This window comes from Lepisosteus oculatus, chromosome 14, assembly GCF_040954835.1.
Source record: "Lepisosteus oculatus isolate fLepOcu1 chromosome 14, fLepOcu1.hap2, whole genome shotgun sequence".
In the NCBI taxonomy this organism is placed as follows: domain Eukaryota; kingdom Metazoa; phylum Chordata; class Actinopteri; order Semionotiformes; family Lepisosteidae; genus Lepisosteus; species Lepisosteus oculatus.
In genome coordinates, this window is record NC_090709.1 from 33,336,959 (window position 1) to 33,356,742 (window position 19,784).

At 53.5% G+C, this 19,784-nt stretch overlaps 4 non-coding genes across 4 annotated transcripts; 3 read left to right on the top strand and 1 right to left on the bottom strand.

The window, feature by feature from the left end:
* Window positions 1-16,148: 16,148 nt before the first annotated feature.
* On the bottom strand, window positions 16,149-16,220 carry trnah-gug (transfer RNA histidin (anticodon GUG)). The gene has a single exon. It is a non-coding gene; the product is annotated as a tRNA-His (tRNA).
* Window positions 16,221-16,905: 685 nt separating this feature from the next.
* trnav-cac (transfer RNA valine (anticodon CAC)) lies at window positions 16,906-16,978 on the top strand. Its single transcript has one exon. It is a non-coding gene; the product is annotated as a tRNA-Val (tRNA).
* Window positions 16,979-18,202: 1,224 nt separating this feature from the next.
* On the top strand, window positions 18,203-18,275 carry trnaf-gaa (transfer RNA phenylalanine (anticodon GAA)). The gene has a single exon. It is a non-coding gene; the product is annotated as a tRNA-Phe (tRNA).
* A 109-nt stretch (window positions 18,276-18,384) lies between these two features.
* On the top strand, window positions 18,385-18,457 carry trnav-aac (transfer RNA valine (anticodon AAC)). Its single transcript has one exon. It is a non-coding gene; the product is annotated as a tRNA-Val (tRNA).
* Window positions 18,458-19,784: the final 1,327 nt, after the last annotated feature.

Here is a 19,784-nt window from a genome sequence, read left to right on the forward strand (position 1 = left end):
ACTGTTTAACTGGGTAACAAATTAATATTTGTTTCAATTTGGGATCTACACCTGGGAGCCCTGAAATGTTGGCCAGAGGGGAGAAGCTGATATTCAGACGTGAGAATATATTAAAAAAAAGGATCTGATGTTGTTTTTCACCTGTCTAATCAAAGCTTGTTCAAAAATTATCTGATTATAGGACACACGAGTTTATAATCATACTCATTCCACTTTTTAACCCTGTATATATGCACAATATGAAACGTATATACACTAAATCTCACGTGTGACTCCCATAATATACATTTCTTTACGAAAATTAGGAACACTTACTACAATTATCAACCCCCCATGACGAGGCAATATTTCATACCTTTGTTTCTTTGTGGGTTCAAAGTTCTGTCCTGTCGTTTCACACGTAATGTTTTGGTAGTTATCTCAATTTTCCTTTGCAATTATCTCCAAGATCATCATCAACTTTTTGTAAAACGCTATGCACAACTGATATTTAATGAAAGTCCTGTACCAAAACGTCTTCGTAGGGAAAGACAACTTTTTTTTCCTTACGTTAGTCGCTACACGGTTACTCAAAAAATCCATTCACCGCCTTTAAAAAAAAGTTTCGTTTTTTATTGTGGTTCACTGACATTTCTGTCACAATTCTGAGGGACCCCAAATAAAATTCACTTGCCGGTATAAAGACGCCGGCGAGGATAAGACAGGTATCGAGCCACCTGCGTATCTAGCGGACGTTTAAAATAAAAAAAATGGCATGTAATGTTGCGAAGGGCTACTGTTTTTTTTATAGTTTGTCGATTGTAAGGGACGTGGGCCGCGACAGAAATACTGGACGGGGTGGGAAAAGCTTTATTGACGGTTTGTTGTACCGCAACGGTCACAATTAACTCACCAACAAAGATGGCGCCGAGGCCACATCGACTCCCTCCCGCCCTGCCTCGCACCGAAGCTCGAGCTGCGGAGCGCGACGCCAAACCGCCGGTCCACGGGCGCGGGCGCCGGACATAGACGTCATAAACCCTTCCGAGGCGCAGGAATTATAGATCACTGTAGTTTCTTCTGGACCCGGGTTAGGGACAGTGTGCCCTCCGTGAGTGTCTTCTGAGGAAGCCAGTGTCTCATGGGTGTCCAGGCTTGGTACCATCTGTCCATCACAGGACACACAGACACACACACTCACACACCCTGGACAGTACACCAGTCCTTCACAGGACACACACACACTCACTCACACACCCTGGACAGGACACCAGTCCATCACAGGACATACACACACCCTAGATAGGACACCAGTCCATCACAGGACACACACACACACTCACACACCCTGAACAGGACACCAGTCCTTCACAGGACACACACACACAACCTGGATAGGACACCAGTCCCTCACAGGACACTCAGACACACACACTCACACACCCTGGACAGGAACCAGTCCGTCACATGACAAACACACACTCACTCACACACCCTGGAAAGGACAGCACTCCATCACAGGACACACACACACCAGGGCCAGTTTTCCCAGAAGCCAATTAGCCCAAAAGCCTGTCTTTGGACCCGGAGAACACAGGGAGAACATGCAGACTCCACACAGACAGTCCCCCCCCCCCCCCGGGTCCAGACCCGAGCCCGGAGCCCCGCCGCGCTGAAACCCTCCGTACAGACGGCCGCACACAGCTCCGTTGTTCCCGATTCCCGAGGTGATCTGTTAAAAGAAGCCGGTGTGTTGCCTCCAGGTGACATTTCCTACTGGAGTCAGGACAGGAGGCTCTTCTGTACACAGAAGGGGGTGGGGAACAAGCCGCCCAGCCCTGTGGTTGAAGCTGATACCCCGGCTTCTCTCCAGACACAGCTGGGTGAGCTCCTCCAGTCAGTACAGGGGGCTCTACTGTACACAGAGGGTGGCGGGGGTGTGGAACAACTCCTTTGTTCGGGGCCTTGGGGCATTCTTGTTGTGAAAGGTGCTATATAAAAAAACTGAATTGAAATTGAATTTTACAGGTTTGGGTTTTTCGGAGATCTTGTCAGAGATCTTGTCTGACGTGCCATTTCAAAAATGTAACGACACTCCTCACGTCCGAGTGCCGCCGGTCTGTGACGTAACGTATGCTTACACAACCATGACGGTTTCATCATGGACAGCACGAAAGCCCGAAAAGTGGTTGACGTTTTAATTTGGCAACGCCACGATGGATCCCAGTTTTTTTTTATTTTGGAGGCCAAAGAGGACAAAAAAGGAAACGTCTGGAGGTGGATCGATGGTCATCTCTGCGGTTGTTCTGATGTTCTGGAAAAAACAAAACAAAAAAAAAACGGCTCGCTTGCCCGGTCGTGTAGTGTTTCCACACCCCACGCAAATCAACTTCTCTTCGCCCCCGGGGGCTCGTCGCCCGCCGCACCCCTCTCACGTGATAGGGGCTTCCCCCGGCTGAGACGTACTTACCCTACCCCCTTTTCCGCCAACGTCATACCGAAGGTCGCGCTTCGGGCCGCGGTGATGTTGACGAACTGTCTTGTAGCGTGAGAAGGGTTTAAATTTCGACTTATGGAGTTGGCCATCGTTATATTTCGCGAGGTATCATACGGGGGGAAAAAGAACATTTATATTTATCAACCTACTAGTAATACTGGGTGGATGTCACGTTCCCCAAAGTTCAGTGCCTCTCTCTAATAAAGTAGAAACGCGACATTAAACTCCGTTCGAAACGGGAGAAATCACCAGGACACGATACAACTGACGTCCGGAAAAGAAAAAAAGAACTCCTATTCCCATTTGTAATGACCCCGTCGTGTTTTTCCCGGTGTGCGCTTATCTTTCGGAGACCATTTCTCTCTGGTGTTGTTTTGCTGTTGGAATAAATGCCGAGGTGACCCTTCTGTGTGGAGTCTGCGTGTTCTCTCCAGCGGGTCGTTTCCTCCACCGTGGGGGCTGGTCGAACCGGGGTCTCCCAATCGTCACAGAAGTGTGTGTCGTTTTGGGTGGTGGTGGGGGGGTGCATCGGGGATACTGCGCCCCGAGGGGGTGACCTCTCACCTTACTCCGGACGAAGGGAGAAGACCTGTACCTTCACGAGTCCGGGTTGTGAAAACTTCTTCTGGCAGTTCAAAACGTTTCGAAGGGACTACAGCGCTACCCTGTTTTCCATTTCTATCGTGTATTATTAGACAGTCATAAGTATCTGTACTGATCACAGAGTCCCCCTCTCACTGCCAGGACTGAAGACCAGTGCAGCATGAATAATAATAATAATTAATAAGTCTGGACTCTCCACTCAGAGCTCTTCCCAGGTCAGGGGGATCCCCTCCAGCCCCCCCAGTGTGCAGGCCCTACCTGGATGATGCTCCAGTCCGCTCAGCACACAGCAGCTCTCAGTGGGGAGGAGAGCAGAGGGATGGAGCCAGTTCAGAGAGGGGGGTGATAAGGAGGCCATGATGGGTCAACTCCAGGGGGGGAATCAGGCCAGGACACTGGGGTAACACCCCTACTCTTCTCCAGAAACACCCCGGGATTGTTAACGAGCACAGAGAGTCAGGACCTCGGTTTTACGTCTCATCCGAAGGACGGCGCCCGTTTACAGTCCAGTGTCCCCCGTCACTATACTGGGGCATCAGGACCCACACAGACTGCAGGGTGAGAGCGCCCCCTGCTGGCCCCACTCACACCTCTCCCAGCAGGAACCTTAGGGGGGGGGGAGAGGGAAAAAACCAAAAGCTAAACAGATTTTTTTAAAAAAATTTTTATTGATGCTTAAAAAAAGGTCATCAGTCCAGTCTGGGGCCCCTCAGCTTCAGTCCAGACCAGTCTGGGGCCCCTCAGCTTCAGTCCAGACTGGGGTCCCTCAGCATCGGTCCAGCACAGTCTGGGGTCCCTCAGCTTCGGTCCAGCACAGACTGGGGTCCCTCAGCTTCGGTCCAGTCTGGGGTCCCTCAGCTTCGGTCCAGCACAGACTGGGGTCCCTCAGCTTCGGTCCAGTCTGGGGTCCCTCAGCTTCGGTCCAGCACAGACTGGGGTCCCTCAGCTTCGGTTCAGACTGGGGTCCCTAAGCTTCGGTCCAGCACAGTCTGGGGTCCCTCAGCTTCGGTACAGCACAGCCTGAGGTCCCTCAGCTTTGGTCCAGTCCAGTCTGGGGCCTCTCAGCTCCAGTCTAGTCCAGTCTGGGGCCCCTCAGCTCCAGTCCAGTCCAGTCTGGTGTCCCTCAGCTCCAGTGCTGTCCAGTCTGGGGTCCCTCAGCTTCAGACCAGCACAGTCTGGGGTCCCTCAGCTTCGGTCCAGCACAGTCTGGTGTCCCTCAGCTCCTGTCCAGTCCAGTCTGGGGTCCCTCAGCTTCGGTCCAGCACAGTCTGGGGTCCCTCAGCTTCGGTCCAGTCCAGTCTGGTGTCCCTAGGCTGCAGTCCAGTCGTCTGGTGTCCCTCAGCTCCGGTCCAGTCCAATTCAGTCCAGTCTAGTCCAGTCCAGATCTTAGCAGGCACAGAACCAGGAAAGGAACCTGGAAAGAATATTGTTATTGCAGGTCTGAGGGACACAGACACAGACGTCACCATGACATCAAACAGCAAGAGAAGACTCCTCCTTGAATCACAGACACGACCGGGCGGCGCCCCCCTCTCTGCTCACCTGCACCTCCTCTTCCTCTTCTTGTCCTTCCCGGCAGCCTGCTCCTCCTCTCCCTCGCTCTTCCTCTCCTGAGCTACGGTCTCCGCCGCCTCCATCGGCTCGTCCTGATCTTCTGTCTCCACTGACACGCAGCTCAGGGACTTCAAAAAGACGCATCGGCGCTTCTGAAGCAGAAACAGGAGAGTCACGTTAAGAGTCGGACTGGACACTCCAGGACATGAACACTGCACTAAGAGAGAGAGGGGTTCATACAGACACACTGACTGGACACTCCAGGACATGAACACTGCACTGAGAGAGAGAGAGGGGGGTTCATACAGACACACTGACTGGACACTCCAGGACATGAACACTGCACTGAGAGAGAGAGAGAGAGAGGGGTTCATACAGACACACTGACTGGACACTCCAGGACATGAACACTGCACTGAGAGAGAGAGGGGTTCATACAGACACACTGACTGGACACTCCAGAACATGAACACTGCACTGAGAGAGAGAGGGGTTCATACAGACACACTGACTGGACACTCCAGGACATGAACACTGCACTGAGAGAGAGAGGGGTTCATACAGACACACTGACTGGACACTCCAGGACATGAACACTGCACTGAGAGAGAGAGGGGTTCATACAGACACACTGACTGGACACTCCAGTACATGAACACTGCACTGAGAGAGAGAAGGGTTCATACAGACACACTGACTGGACACTGGACAGGAGTAAAGAGAGGATCAGAGCATTACCCACCTTCTTTTTCTTCTGTCTCACAGGAGGTGGTGATTGGACCTCCTCCAGCTGGAGTCCGAGTAGGGAGAGAGGGGGCAGGAGAGGGACAGCACAGGGAGAGAAAGAGAGAGACAGGTGAGTCAAGTGTCCCAAGAGCACAGAGACTCTGCTGAGATCACACTCGCAGTGAGTGAGCCTGGGTGTAGCCCACTAATACTGACCCACTGGACACCACAGGACAGAGAGGAGGAGAGAGACACACTGAGGACAGAGAGGAGGAGGAGAGAGACACTGACAGACAGGGCTGAAAGAGAGAGAGACAGAGAGGCAGGGACAGGCAGACAGCAGGCCGAGAGAGACACTGACAGACAGGGCTGAAAGAGAGAGAGACACTGAGACCCAGGGACAGACAAGACGGCAAAACTCCACCACAGACAGGACAGGGGGCAGGGTGGGACCAGCACTGACCTCCTTCCTCTCTCCTGCCGGAAGAGCTGTCTCCACCTCCTCTTCCTCCTGCAAGTCAAGAGACAGGCTGAGAGAGTGACGGGCTGGCGGGACATCGGCGAACAGAGCTGAAGGCAGAGAGCAGAGGAGACAGGCCCAGCTGGGACAACGCAGGACAGACAGAGAGACAGACAGGGAGACACACGGAGAGACACAGGGAGAGAGACCCAGCTGGGACAACGCAGGACAGACAGAGAGCAGGGAGACACACGGAGAGACACAGGGAGACAGGCCCAGCTGGGACAACGCAGGACAGACAGAGAGCAGGGAGACACACGGAGAGACACAGGGAGACAGGCCCAGCTGGGACAACGCAGGACAGACAGAGAGCAGGGAGACACACGGAGAGACACAGGGAGAGAGACCCAGCTGGGACAACGCAGGACAGACAGAGAGCAGGGAGACATGGAGAGACTCAGACAAAAGGACAGAAAGACAGAAAGAGAGAAGTACAGACGGACAAAAAGACAGAGAAAAGGACAGATGGACTGATGGACAGAAAGGCAGAGAAAAGGACAGAAAGACAGATGGACAGATGGACAGAGAAAAGAACAGAAAGACAGAGGGACAGATGGACAGAGGGACAGATGGACTGAAGGATAGACGGACAGAAGGACAGATGGACAGACAGACGGACAGACGGACAGACAGTCACACTTGCCTCGTCAGACATCTCAGCCTCTCTCCTTGCCCTCCGCACCGGGGAGCCCCAGGCGGGGCCTGGCGGGGCCGGGCGGGCGATGGGGGGCAGGACGGGCGGGGGCAGGGGCAGGGGCACCGCCCCGGGCAGCAGGGGGGGCTCGAGGGGCATGGCGGGGAGGAAGGGGGGGTGGCGGGGCGGGGCGGTCAGGGGCCTGAGGGGGCCGGAGGGGGGGGCCGGGGCCGGGGAGCGGAGGGGGCTCTCGGGCGAGGAGGGGGGGGACACCGAGCCGAACGAGCTGGGCGAGCCCGAGCGGGACGAGCCGGGCGACCCCGGGAGTTCCAGCTGCAGCTCGGCCGCCCTCTCAAGCTTCTAGACGAGCTCGGGGAAACACGAAGACACCACGGGATTCTGTCCAGCAGGGAGAGGGGGAGACACAACGCAGGGGGGATGAGGAGCAGAGACTACGCCTGGACAGGTGAGTGTGTACAGTGTGTCCAGTGAGAGTGTGGACAGGTGAGTGTGTACAGTGTGTCCAGTAAGAGTCTGGACAGGTGAGTGTGGACAGTGTGTCCAATAAGAGCCCAGACAGGTGAGTGTGGACAGTGTGTCCAGTGAGAGTCTGGACAGGTGGGTGTGTACAGTGTGTCCAATAAGAGCCCAGACAGGTGAGTGTGGACAGTGTGTCCAGTGAGAGTCTGGACAGGTGGATGTGTACAGTGTGTCCAGTAAGAGTCCAGACAGGCGAGTGTGTCCAGTGTGTCCAGTAAGAGTCCGGACAGGCGAGTGTGTCCAGTGTGTCCAGAAAGAGTGTGGACAGGTGTGTCCAACAGTAAGAAGCTGTCTTACCCTGTAACCTAGCTCAGGGGTGTTAGGGGGTGCTCTGTCTCCTCCCCAGATCTCACCTTCAGCTCTGGTGAAATGACGGACCACTAGGAGACGCTGGAAACGAGGACACAAGACAGAGGTTAGGTCCACAGAGCTCACTCAATCACTACAGCAAGCAGAGACCTCTCGGCCATCAGGACTGTGGGGGTCAGAGTGTGGAGCTGTAGGGTATCGGGAGTTTAGGGGTCAGTGAGGGGAACTGTAGGGTATCGGGAGTTTAGGGGTCAGAGGGGGGAGCTGTAGGGTATCTGGAGTTTAGGGGTCAGTGTGGGGAGCTGTAGGGTATCGGGAGTTTAGGGGTCAGTGGGGGAGCTGTAGGGTAGATGTGGGGCACCGGGCCCACCACAGGGCGGCCGGTCCAGTCTCGCGGAAGGCGACCGGGTCAGACTTACGGAAAAGCACCGGGACTTGGGCCAGGACCTCTCCCGCTGCCAGTCCGGGTTCGGCCTGACCGGTGTGACCTGTGAAGACGCCAAACAGCCCATCTCCGAGACAGCTCTGACCAAATAGCCCAGCCCAGTCGTGTCGAGACTAGGGGCCTTGGGCAGTCTCTACAGTGTGTCCAGTGAGAGTGTGGACAGGTGAGTCTCTACAGTGTGTCCAGTGAGAGTGTGGACAGGTGGGTGTGTACAGTGTGTCCAGTGAGAGTCTGGACAGGTGAGTCTGACCAGTGTGTCCAGTGAGAGTCTGGACAGGTGAGTCTGACCAATGTGTCCAGTGAGAGTCTGGACAGGTGAGTCTCTACAGAGTGTCCAGTGAGAGTCCGGACAGGTGAGTCTCTACAGTGTGTCCAGTGAGAGTCTGGACAGGTGAGTCTCTACAGTGTGTCCAGTGAGAGTCTGGACAGGTGAGTGTGTACAGTGTGTCCAGTAAGAGTCTGGACAGGTGAGTCTCTACAGTGTGTCCAGTGAGAGTCCGGACAGGTGAGTCTCTACAGTGTGTCCAAGAAGAGTGTAGGACGTCCAGAGGCAATCTGTGCTCTCAGAAGGCCATAATGGACCTGCAGCTTGGTTTTCCTCGGACCCGCGACCCTGTCTCTTGAGCCGAGGGCGTGTCCTCAGTCAAGATCACCACTGGAACTTTCTCTCCTCGTCTGGAGGTGTTACCTTGAGACCTGGTCTGTCAAGCGCTTTGCGCTGCTATGTGTGTGAAAGGTGCTCTATCAGTGAAGTTTATTATTATTATTATAATACAGTGAGCGCTGCTGGGGGCCGAGAGGCCAGTCGGAGGAGGGCTGGACGCTGGACGCTGGACGGCGGGCGGGAGGGGTGGACTTACGACGCCTCGCCGGGCCCGGGTCCTGCTGCGACCGCGCACGGCCGTGCGGCATCTCTGTCGGTCCATCGCCCTGCCGAGACAAGCAGAGTCACAGAGGGGAGGGGAGGGGGCGGAGCCACACAGCTGGGCCGCTTGTTCCCCACCCCCGCCCCCCTCTGTGTATAGTGTAAAGTAGAGCCTCCTGTCCTGACTGGAGGAGCTCACCCAGCTGTGTCTGGAGAGAAGCCAGGGTATCGGCTTCAACCACAGGGCTGGGCAGCTTGTTCCCCACCCCCACCACTCTCTGTGTAGAGGTGCACCTCCTCTCAATATCTTTTTACAGCACGATCACACCCATAAGAGTGGAGTAACGGGAAAAAAAAACCAACTTATTTCTCAACTTATTTTGTTATTTCTCGACAGCGGCATTTTTAACTGACTTGCCGATTTCACGGGGATACTTCAGAGTGAATCTGAAGCTGGAACTATTATTTGATTGAAGTCGAAGTAACCCACGAATCTTTTTTGGAAGAAACACGTGTTTAGAAAGCGCTATATAGTCCTTTCCTCCTCCTCTCCCTTCACTCCTCTGAGCTCACGGGGCTCCGGCGCCGCCCCTCGCTAGATTCCGCCGCTCTGTGACGTCAGGCGGCTCATTGTGACGCCCCCGTGATGTCGCCCCCGACGCGCTCACGGCTCGGCCGCGAAACAAAAATGGCCGACATTTTTCGCGGTTGTTTTTTTTTTAGGTGGACATTTTATTTTTCCAACTCTCAGCGGCCAGCCGGGTGTCCCTGTACGACCCCGGTAGTCGCCACCTCGGACAGGCAGGGGAAACGGGTCCAGGTGTTTCCGGCCCAATGGTTACAAAAGCTGCACTTGAATTTAAAAACAAAATCACGTCGAGGGCGCATTCAGCACCCCCACGTCCAACACGGGTTTCCGTTAGGTATGGTTCAGTGAAATTAGCACCCCCCCTACCCCCAAGTCAAAGAAAGACCAACCTCCACCCCCCTCTAGCGGCCAAGGGCGGAAATTTCGGGCCACGCCACGTCCAAAAAACACGGGTTCCCCCCTGTCCTGCGGGGAAAAGAGACGGCATTTTCTGTTCCGAGCGCTGCGTGGGACCTCACGACCCCCCCCAAAAAAACGGGCTTCGGAGACGAGGAAATCCAGGCACGTCAACCTCTCTACAACACCACCCGGCCGTTTCTGTTTCAGACCGTGGGAAAAAAGAAAATTTCACCCCTCACCGACCGCCGCGCAAAAAAACACAACTTCACGCTACAGAAACGGCCTGTGTGAGGGGGGGCACGGGAAAAAAATAAAACCTGCGTGTTTTCGGCAGAGTAAGCTCAGCGGGGAAACTCCCTGAATCTCGGGGTTGCTTCTTGAACCCCGAAAACAACCTTTTTTCTCTCTCTCGTTTTCTTGGTGTCTGGGACGTTCACGAACTCCGCCGCGTCGGTGCGATTCCCAGCGGGACTTGAACATAACCCCCCCCGTGGAGCCACAGCGCCCCCGTGTGGCCGAGAGGACCACCAGCCGCAGGGCTGAGCTTTTACTGCCGTGTCCCGCTTTCACTCTGGCGATGAGGGAGGGAATCAAGGAGGAGAATTAATATTGTGATCCACCAGTCCATCACAGGACACACACACACTCACACACCCTGGACAGGACAGCAGTCCATCACAGGACACACACACACTCACACACCCTGGACAGGACACCAGTCCATCACAGGATGTTCAGTGCCTCTCTCTAATAAAGTAGAAACGCGACATTAAACTCTGTTCAAAACGGGAGAAATCACCAGGACACCATACACTTTTGTGTGTCGTTTTGGGTGGTGGTGGGGGGGTGCATCGGGGATACTGCGCCCCGAGGGGGTGACCTCTCACCTTACTCCGGACGATGGGAGAAGACCTGTACCTTCACGAGTCCGGGTTGTGAAAACTTCTTCTGGCAGTTCAAAACGTTTCGAAGAGACTACAGCGCTACCCTGTTTTCCATTTCTATCGTGTATTATTATACAGTCATAAGTATCTGTACTGATCACAGAGTCCCTCTCTCACTGCCAGAACTGAAGCCCAGTGCAGCACGAATAATAATAATAATAATAATTAATTCGTCTGGACTCTCCACTCAGAGCTCTTCCCAGGTCAGGGGGATCCAGTGGGGAGGAGAGCAGAGGGATGGAGCCAGTTCAGAGAGGGGGGTGATTAGGAGGCCATGATGGGTCAAGACAATTGGGGGGGAATCAGGCCAGGATACTGGGGTAACACCCCTACTCTTCTCCAGAAACACCCCGGGATTGTTAATGAGCACAGACAGTCAGGACCTTGGTTTGACGTCTCATCCGCAGGACGGCGCCTGTTTACAGTCCAGTGTCCCCTGTCACTATACTGGGGCATCAGGACCCACACAGACCGCAGGGTGAGTGCGCCCACTGCTGGCCCCACTCACACCTCTCCCAGCAGCAACTTTGGGGGGGGGAGGGAAAAAACCAAAAGCTAAACAGATTTTTTTTAAAATTTTTTCATTGATGCTTAACAAAAGAACAAAAATTACAAGCTTCAGTCCAGTCCAGTTTTGGGCCCCTCAGCTTTAGTCCAGTCTGGGGCCTCTCAGCTTCAGTCCAGTCCAGAATGGGGCCCCTCAGCTTCAATCCAGTCCAGTCTGGGGCCCCTCAGCTCCAATCCAACCTGGTGTCCCTCAGCTCCAGTGCAGTCCAGACTGGGGTCCCTCAGCTTTGGTCTAGCACAGACTGGGGTCCCTCAGCTTCGGTCCAGCACAGTCTGGTGTCCCTCAGCTTTGGCCCAGCACAGACTGGGGTCCCTCAGCTTCGGTCCAGCACAGTCTGGGGTCCCTCAGCTCCAGTCCAGTCCAGTCTGGTGTCTCTCAGCTCCGGTCCAGTCCACTCTGGGGCCCCTCAGCTCCAGTCCAGTCCAGTCTGGTGTCTCTCAGCTCCGGTCCAGTCCAGTCTGGTGTCCCTAGGCTCCAGTCCAGTCCAGTCTGGTGTCCCTCAGATCCTGTCCAGTCCAGTCTGGGGCCCCTCAGCTTCAGTGCAGTCCAGTCTGGTGTCCCTCAGCTCCAGTCCAGTCCAGTCTAGTCCAGTCCAGATCTTAGCAGGCACAGAACCAGGAAAGGAACCTGGAAAGAATATTGTTATTGCAGGTGTGAGGGACACAGACACAGACGTCACCATGACATCAAACAGCAAGAGGAGACTCCTCCTTGAATCACAGACACGACCGGGCGGCGCCCCCCTGTCTGCTCACCTGCACCTCCTCTTCCTCTTCTTGTCCTTCCCGGCAGCCTGCTCCTCCTCTCCCTCGCTCTTCCTCTCCTGACCCACGGTCTCCGCCGCCTCCATCGGCTCGTCCTGATCATCTGTCTCCACCGACACGCAGCTCAGGGAGTTTAAAAAGACGCACCAGCGCTTCTGAAGCAGAGACAGGAGTGTCACTTTAAGAGTCGGACTGGACACTCCAGGACATGAACACGGCACTGAGAGAGAGAAGGGTTCATACAGACACATGACTGGACACTCCAGTACATGAACACTGCACTGAGAGAGAGGGGGGTTCATACAGACACACTGACTGGACACTGACTGGACACTGGACAGGAGTAAAGAGAGAATCAGAGCATTACCCACCTTATTTTTCTTCTGTCTCACAGGAGGTGGTGATTGGACCTCCTCCAGCTGGAGTCCGAGGAGGGAGAGAGGGGGCAGGAGAGGGACAGCACAGGGAGAGAAAGAGAGAGACAGGTGAGTCAAGTGTCCCAAGAGTACAGAGACTCTGCTGAGATCACACTCGCAGTGAGTGACACCGACACTAACCAGCCTCAGGACAGCAGTGCTAGAGCACCACAACCCAGACTCAACCACATCACAGCACAGATCAAACAGCAATATCTCACACACTGGGACACACACAAACACAACATAAACTGGAATGCTACAGAACCTTAAACAGACAATACACACTAGCTGAATATTTGACCAAAATAAAAATTAACAAACAGAAACAGACCCTGACGAAGTACAGGCTCAGTGACCACAACCTGGCCATAGAAACTGGGCGACACAGGCAGACCTGGCTGCCCAGAGAGGACAGGCTGTGCTCCCACTGCCAGCGGGGAGAAATAGAGACAGAGGTGCACTTCCTACTGCACTGTGACAGATACTCTGGGATTAGAGAAACATTCTTCCCGAAATTCAGAAATCTAATCCCAGAGTTCCCACACCTTCCAGAATCACAACGGGTCCCAATCCTACTGGAAGAGGGAGGAGGGAACTCAGTTGATCTGGCAGCCCAGTATGTGATCTCCTGTCACAGCCTGAGGAACAGTGAGTCTGTCTCCCAATAATGCTCCAGCCGCCTACAGTATATGTCAATATTTTATAATATGCCTTTGTTGTAAATGTCTGTAACATGTCTGCTTTACGCAGAGAGTGGCGGGGGTTGGATGTCAGGGCCTGACGACACTGCTTTATGCAGAGAATGGAGGGGTGGGTGTCAGGGCCATACGACACTTCTTTATTCAGAGAGTGGAGGGGGTGGGATGTCAGGGCTAGATGACACTGCTTTACACAGAGAGTGGAGAGGTGGGTGTCAAGGCTATACGACAGTGCTTTCCGCAGAGAGTGGTGGGGGTGTGATGTCAGGGCCATACAACAGTGCTTTACACAGAGAGTGGTGGGGGTGAGATGTCAGGGCCATATGACACTGCTTTACACAGAGAGTGGTAGGGCTTGACGACACTGCTTTATGCAAGAAATGGAGGGGTGGGTGTCAAGGCTATATGACAGTGCTTTCCGCAGAGAGTGGTGGGGGTGTGATGTCAGGGCCATATGACACTGGTTTACACAGAGAGTGGCGGGGGTGGGATATCAGGGCCTGACAACACTGCTTAACGCAGAGTGTGGAGGGGTGGGTGTCAGGGTTATACGGCAGTGCTTTACGCAGAGAATGGTGGGGGTGTGATGTCAGGGCCATACGACAGTGCTTTACACAGAGAGTGGCGGGGGAGGGATGTCAGGGCTTGACAACACTGCTTTATGTAGAGAGTGGAGGGGAGGGTTTCAGGGCCATAAGACACTGCTTTATGCAGAGAGTGGAGGGATTGGTGTCAGGGCCATATGACACTACTTTACACAGAGAGTGGTGGGAGTGGGATGTCAGGCCCTGACGATACTACTTTACGTAGACAGTGGCGGGGGTGGGATGTCAGGGCCTGACGACACTGCTTTATTCAAAGAGTGGAGGGTTGGGTGTCAGGGCTATACAACAGTGCTTTCCGCAGAGAGTGGTGGGGGTGTGATGTCAGGGTCATACGACACTTCTTTATGCAGGGAGTGGCAGGGGTGGGATGTCAGGGCCTGACGATACTTATTTACGCAGAGAGTGGCAGGGGTGGGATGTCAGGGCCTGAAGATACTGCTTTTCGGAGAGAGCGGAGGAGGTGGGATACGACCTCTCAGTGGGGCCAGCAGGGGGCACTCACCCTGCGGTCTGTGTGGGTCTTAATGCCCCAGTGTAGTGACGGGGGACACGATCTGGCCCACCAGCGACGAGCAGGTTACCAGATCTAGACAAAGGGGGCAACTCTTAGTCGTATGAGCTTAGTCACACATCGCAGCGATTAAAAAAACAAAACAAACATATTATGTCTGTTACTAACGACTTTTTTTTCCTACATTGAAAGTCTCTTTCCCGGGTGATTTTCTAGCGCGACTGGGGCTCTTCATTTCTCCTCGGTGTCTCATCGCGGGCGGATTTGAAACAGACCACAGAAGGTGGTCACACACTATATTATTATTGAGAGACAGGCTCACTGTACCTCAGGCTGGGACAGTAGATCACACTGTATTATTATTATTAATATTATTGAGAGTCTGGCTCACTGTTCCCCAGGCTGGGACAGGAGATCCCACACTGTATTATTATTATTGAGAGACAGGCTTACCCTCTGTTCCTCAAGCTGAGACAGGACATCACATACTGTATTATTATTGATTGACAGGCTCACTGTTCCTCAGGCTGGGACAGGAGATCACACACTGTATTATTATTATTGAGAGACAAGCTCACTGTCTGTTCCTCAGGCTGGGACAGAGGATCACACACTGTATTATTATTATTTAGAGACAGGCTCACTGTCTGTTCCTCAGAGTTGGACAGGAGATCCCACACTGAATTATTATTATAGAGAGACAGATTCACTGTCTTTTCCTCGGTCTGGGACAGATGGTCACACACTGTATTATTATTGAGACAGGCTCACTGTCTGTTCCTCAATCTGGGACAGTAGATCACATTGTATTATTATTATTAATATTATTGAGAGTCTGGCACTCTGTTCCCCAGGCTGGGACAGGAGATACCACACTGTATTATGATTGAGAGACAGGCTCACTCTCTGTTCCTCAGGCTGGGACAGGAGATCACACATTGGCTTGTTATTGAGAGGCAGGCTCACTGTCTGTTTCTCAGGCTGGGACAGGAGATCACACGCTGTATTATTATTATTGAGACTCAGGCTCACTGTCTGTTTCTCAGGCTGGGACAGGAGATCACACACTGTATTATTATTATTGACAGATAGGCTCACTGTGTCTTCGCTTGGGCTTGAATAGGAGATCACACACTGGATTATTATTATTGAGAGACAGGCTCACTGTCTGTTCCTCAGGAAGATCTAAAAGTCCCTGGTTCGATCCCGGGTTTCGGCATCTTGTTTCATCGCGCCCTTTGTTCCTCTCTCCAGCGCCCCCTGCCTAAAGTGACGCGTCCCTTTCTCAGCCCGAAACGAAAGCGAGACACCAGCAGCGGTCCCTGCAGGTTTCTGTAGTGTAGCGGCTATCACGTTCGCCTAACACGCGAAAGGTCCCCGGGTCGAGACCGGGTGGAAACTGCCCCGTTTTGCACGCTCCTGTACTTCACAGAGGTCTTGAGCGACCGGTCATTTGTTCCCAATGTGTTTCCGGTGCCTTCATGCACTCTTGTACCAAACGCACGTTCGTTCTGTACGCGGAGCCGATCATTTGCAATTGGGCTGTGCCCACAGACCAGGACGAGCTCTGTCGGCTCAAAAGCAGCGCAGGACCTGCAAGAACAACAGAAAGATTAGCATCCAGCGGGGGCCTCTTAGTGAGCCCAAGAGCTCATCAAGAATCGGCTCCAGCAACAGGGCTGGGCGCATTGTTCCATTCTCCGCCCACTCTCGGTGTAAACAAGTCCCTCCTGGTCACTGCTTGAAATGCACTTTCCTGCGTTTGCTTTGGTGTAACTGGCTTCCCCTGCATGGGCGAATGTGAAGAAGATCCTTAGTAAGTCATTGAAGAAAACCGAGAAGAGGTCGGAGTGGCCTCTGTCGTTCATCAACCATCCCAGTCAGGCAGTACTCCTCTGTAAAGCGCCGTTCGTTCACATCGATTGGCTTTTTTTTTTTGCCTTCATTCGTGCGAGTAGTAAAAGCAGACGCCCCTATTCTGCCGTGACCCGGATTCGAACCGGGGTTGTTGCGGCCACAACGCAAAGTACTGACCACTATACGATCACAGCGAGTTACCGAGACACACGCGGCAGGGCGGAAAGGGCTGTGCTCTCTTCGTGTGACTTAATTCGGAAAAGTCCTGACGTTGCATTTCAACTGAGCCCCAGTATACATCGACCCTTCGACACTCTGAGTGACAACTCTCTTGCGTGTTTTCTCATATTTATGTAGTTTGCTTGCATGATGCCGGGAACAGCATGGTTGTTCGCTGCCATATAGTCTAGCGGTTAGGGTTCCTGGTTTTCACCCAGTAGGTTCGACTCGGTTTTGCCTCCTGCTTTCCAAAAGATCAGCACCGTGTACGAAAGAGCCGCATTAAAACTACTCGAACGTGCAAAACGTGCGAGAAGAGGGGGCGCTTGTTTCCAACCGAAACTTCTCGCGTGTGAGACGAGCTGATCATCGCTGTGGGAGGGTTACTCTGGTAGACAGGGCTGACCTTCGGCAATAGGATTTATAGTCATATTTGCACTTTCTGGAGAGGCGATTTTCTCCACTTCACTAGCCCGATTTCGTCGATTGCGTGGAGAGGGCTGTAGAATGTGGCACCGCCTTTCCTGCTCCGTCCATGACAGGCGTGCTGGTCTCTGGAGAGAGAGCACGGTCCATCAGCGCACTCCAATAAAGGCACTGGAAGCAGCTGAATCGCATTGGCGAAGCTCAGTGCTGGGCCGCTGGGTACGTCTTACCACCGTTTCCGTAGTGTAGTGGTTATCACGTTCGCCTCACACGCGAAAGGTCCCCGCTTCGAAACCGGGCGGAAACAGACATCTTTTGTCGCCAGGCACAAAAGGGGATTGGGGATTCGCCTAGCGTTGTGATCGAACAGACCCACTCACCTCTTAGTGTGGCGGGATCTGCACAGTGCATGTCACAGCGCATCCTGCTTTCACTTCAATGCGCGTCCTGATGTACCCCAGTCTCCCGCGTGACAGGTGGGGACAGGTGACAGGTCCTATACTAACGAGGAAGACATCGCTCTCTCCGACCCCCGGCATCGTGTCCCGACCCACCGTGCTGGAAGCCGACGCGTGCTGTGATTCCTTTACGGAGCAGAAATGACAACCGAGGAGCCGAGAGATCATTTCAGCATTTCGCGTCTGAACGGAAAACACAAACGACCAACTCGGAATGACTTGCCTTTGACGCTTTTCAAAGTGTTCTTTGTGCACGACGACTGCGCCGCTTAGCAGATACAAATGGGTTGTACAACTTTGAACTAGCAAATGGAAGAGGGCTAAGCCCCCTCTCTTTTAGCCCAGGTTTGATCTGTCTCCCAGAATCACCAGGGCGCACACACACACACCCGTGCCGCTGAAGTGCTCTGCTTCATTTCTAAGAGCAACTCAACTTTCACTCCTACCCCAAGTGCAGAAAAGACAGCATCCACAGCAACAACAGCTCAGGTCTCTACACAGGAGCTAAGCTGCCCTCATCTCCGCTGCTCTGCGGCTCCTGCGGAGTGGAGTCCTGCCTGGAGCCGTGTTTGCAGGCGGCGGCTCCCCGCCCTGTCTGTGCGTCGTGTCCAAGAGCTCCTGGGAGGAAGAGAGAGCCCTCCCACTCGGGGGCTTTTCCACGGTCTGTGTGAGGAGGGGCGGGTGTGTCCAGTAGCTTATCGAGCGGAAGCCTGGGGCGGCGGAGAGCTGTGATCGTGCAGACCTTGAGGTGTCACCTCTTTGTCTGCTTTCCCGCCCCCCCTCCGCCCAAGCTCTGCTCCAAAGTAGCCCGGCAACCCCTCACACCTGCACGTGTCACAACCTAAGGTCCGGTCATGAGACACCCATGGGGTGTCGTTCTGTTCTTGCTAATTGTTTCCTGCCCGTCGCAGGCAGGAGTCCATGCGAGGAAGATGCGCTGGACAGAGCTCAGAGGGCGCAGCTGGGTGGCTTTCCTTCTGAGTGACGTTCCTGCAACACTCTCCCGCTACTCTTGGTGCGCTCATGCCACAACACAGGAAGGCTGGAGCAGGTGGCTGTGGGCCTTGCGCACCGCCGAAATAGCTTAGTTGGGAGAGCGTTAGACTGAAGATCTAAAGGTCCCTGGTTCGATCCCGGGTTTTGGCATTTTGTTTCATCGCGCCCTTTGTTCCTCTCTCCAGCGCCCCCTGCCTAAAGTGACGCGTCCCTTTCTCAGCCCGAAACGCAAGCGAGACACCAGCAGCGGTCCCTGCAGGTTTCCGTAGTGTAGCGGCTATCACGTTCGCCTAACACGCGAAAGGTCCCCGGTTCGAGACCGGGTGGAAACAGCCTCGTTTTGCACGCTCCTGTACTTCACAGAGGTCTTGAGCGACCGGTCATTTGTTCCCAATGTATTTCCGGTGCCTTCGTGCACTCTTGTACCAAACGCACGTTCCTTCTGTATGTGGAGCCGATCATTTGCAATTGGGCTGTGCCCACAGACCAGGACGAGCTCTGTCGGCTCAAAAGCAGCGCAGGACCTGCAAGAACAACAGAAAGATTAGCATCCAGCGGGGGCCTCTTAGTGAGCCCAAGAGCTCATCAAGAATCGGCTCCAGCAACAGGGCTGGGCGCATTGTTCCATTCTCCGCCCACTCTCGGTGTAAACAAGTCCCTCCTGGTCTCTGCTTGAAATGCACTTTCCTGCGTTTGCTTTGGTGTAACTGGCTTCCCCTGCATGGACGAATGTGAAGAAGATCCTTAGTAAGTCATTGAAGAAAACCGAGAAGAGGTCGGAGTGGCCTCTGTCGTTCATCAACGATCCAGTCAGGCAGTACTCCTCTGTAAAGCACCGTTCGTTCACCGGGGTTGTTGCGGCCACAACGCAAAGTACTGACCACTTTACGATCACAGCGAGTTACCGAGACACACGCGGCAGGGCGGAAAGGGCTGTGCTCTCTTCGTGTGACATAATTCGGAAAAGTCCTGGCGTTGCATTTCAACTGAGCCCCAGTATACATCGACTCTTCGACACTCTGAGTGACAACTCTCTTGCGTGTTTTCTCATATTTATGTAGTTTGCTTGGTGGCGCAGTCGTCGTGCACAAAGAACGCTTTGAAAAGCGTCAAAAGCAAGTCATTCCAACTTAGTCGTTTGTGTTTTCCGTTCAGACGCGAAATGCTGAAATAATCTCTCGGCTCCTCGGTTGTCATTTCTGGTACATAGAGGAATCACAGCACGCGTGTTAAAAGAAGACTGTGATATTCGGTGCGTCTTGGATTAGACGAGATTAAAGAGTGAGTAGTTTTGTTTTTCTGTGATGTAATGGGACCAATGAAGAATGTGGCATTCAGACTAATGTGGAGTATTTGTTTCCTTAGGGAAATTGCCACTACCATATACTGGGGCATTAGGACCCATATGGACCGCAGGGTGAGCGCCCAGCAACAGAAACCAGACGGTACCGTGTGTCGGGCTCGGCCGCGTGCAGGACAATGACTTCACTTAAATGTTTAACTGATAAAACCCAAATGAACCAAACCTGTATAAATTAGTGGTGGAAAGGAGTCTTCTTATATAGCAAAAGGTCTCTGATCCTTTGGTAAGAATGATGGGTATATAACCCATTGTCCTCAATATTAGAAATGAATCCTTGAGCACTGCTGTTGTACCAA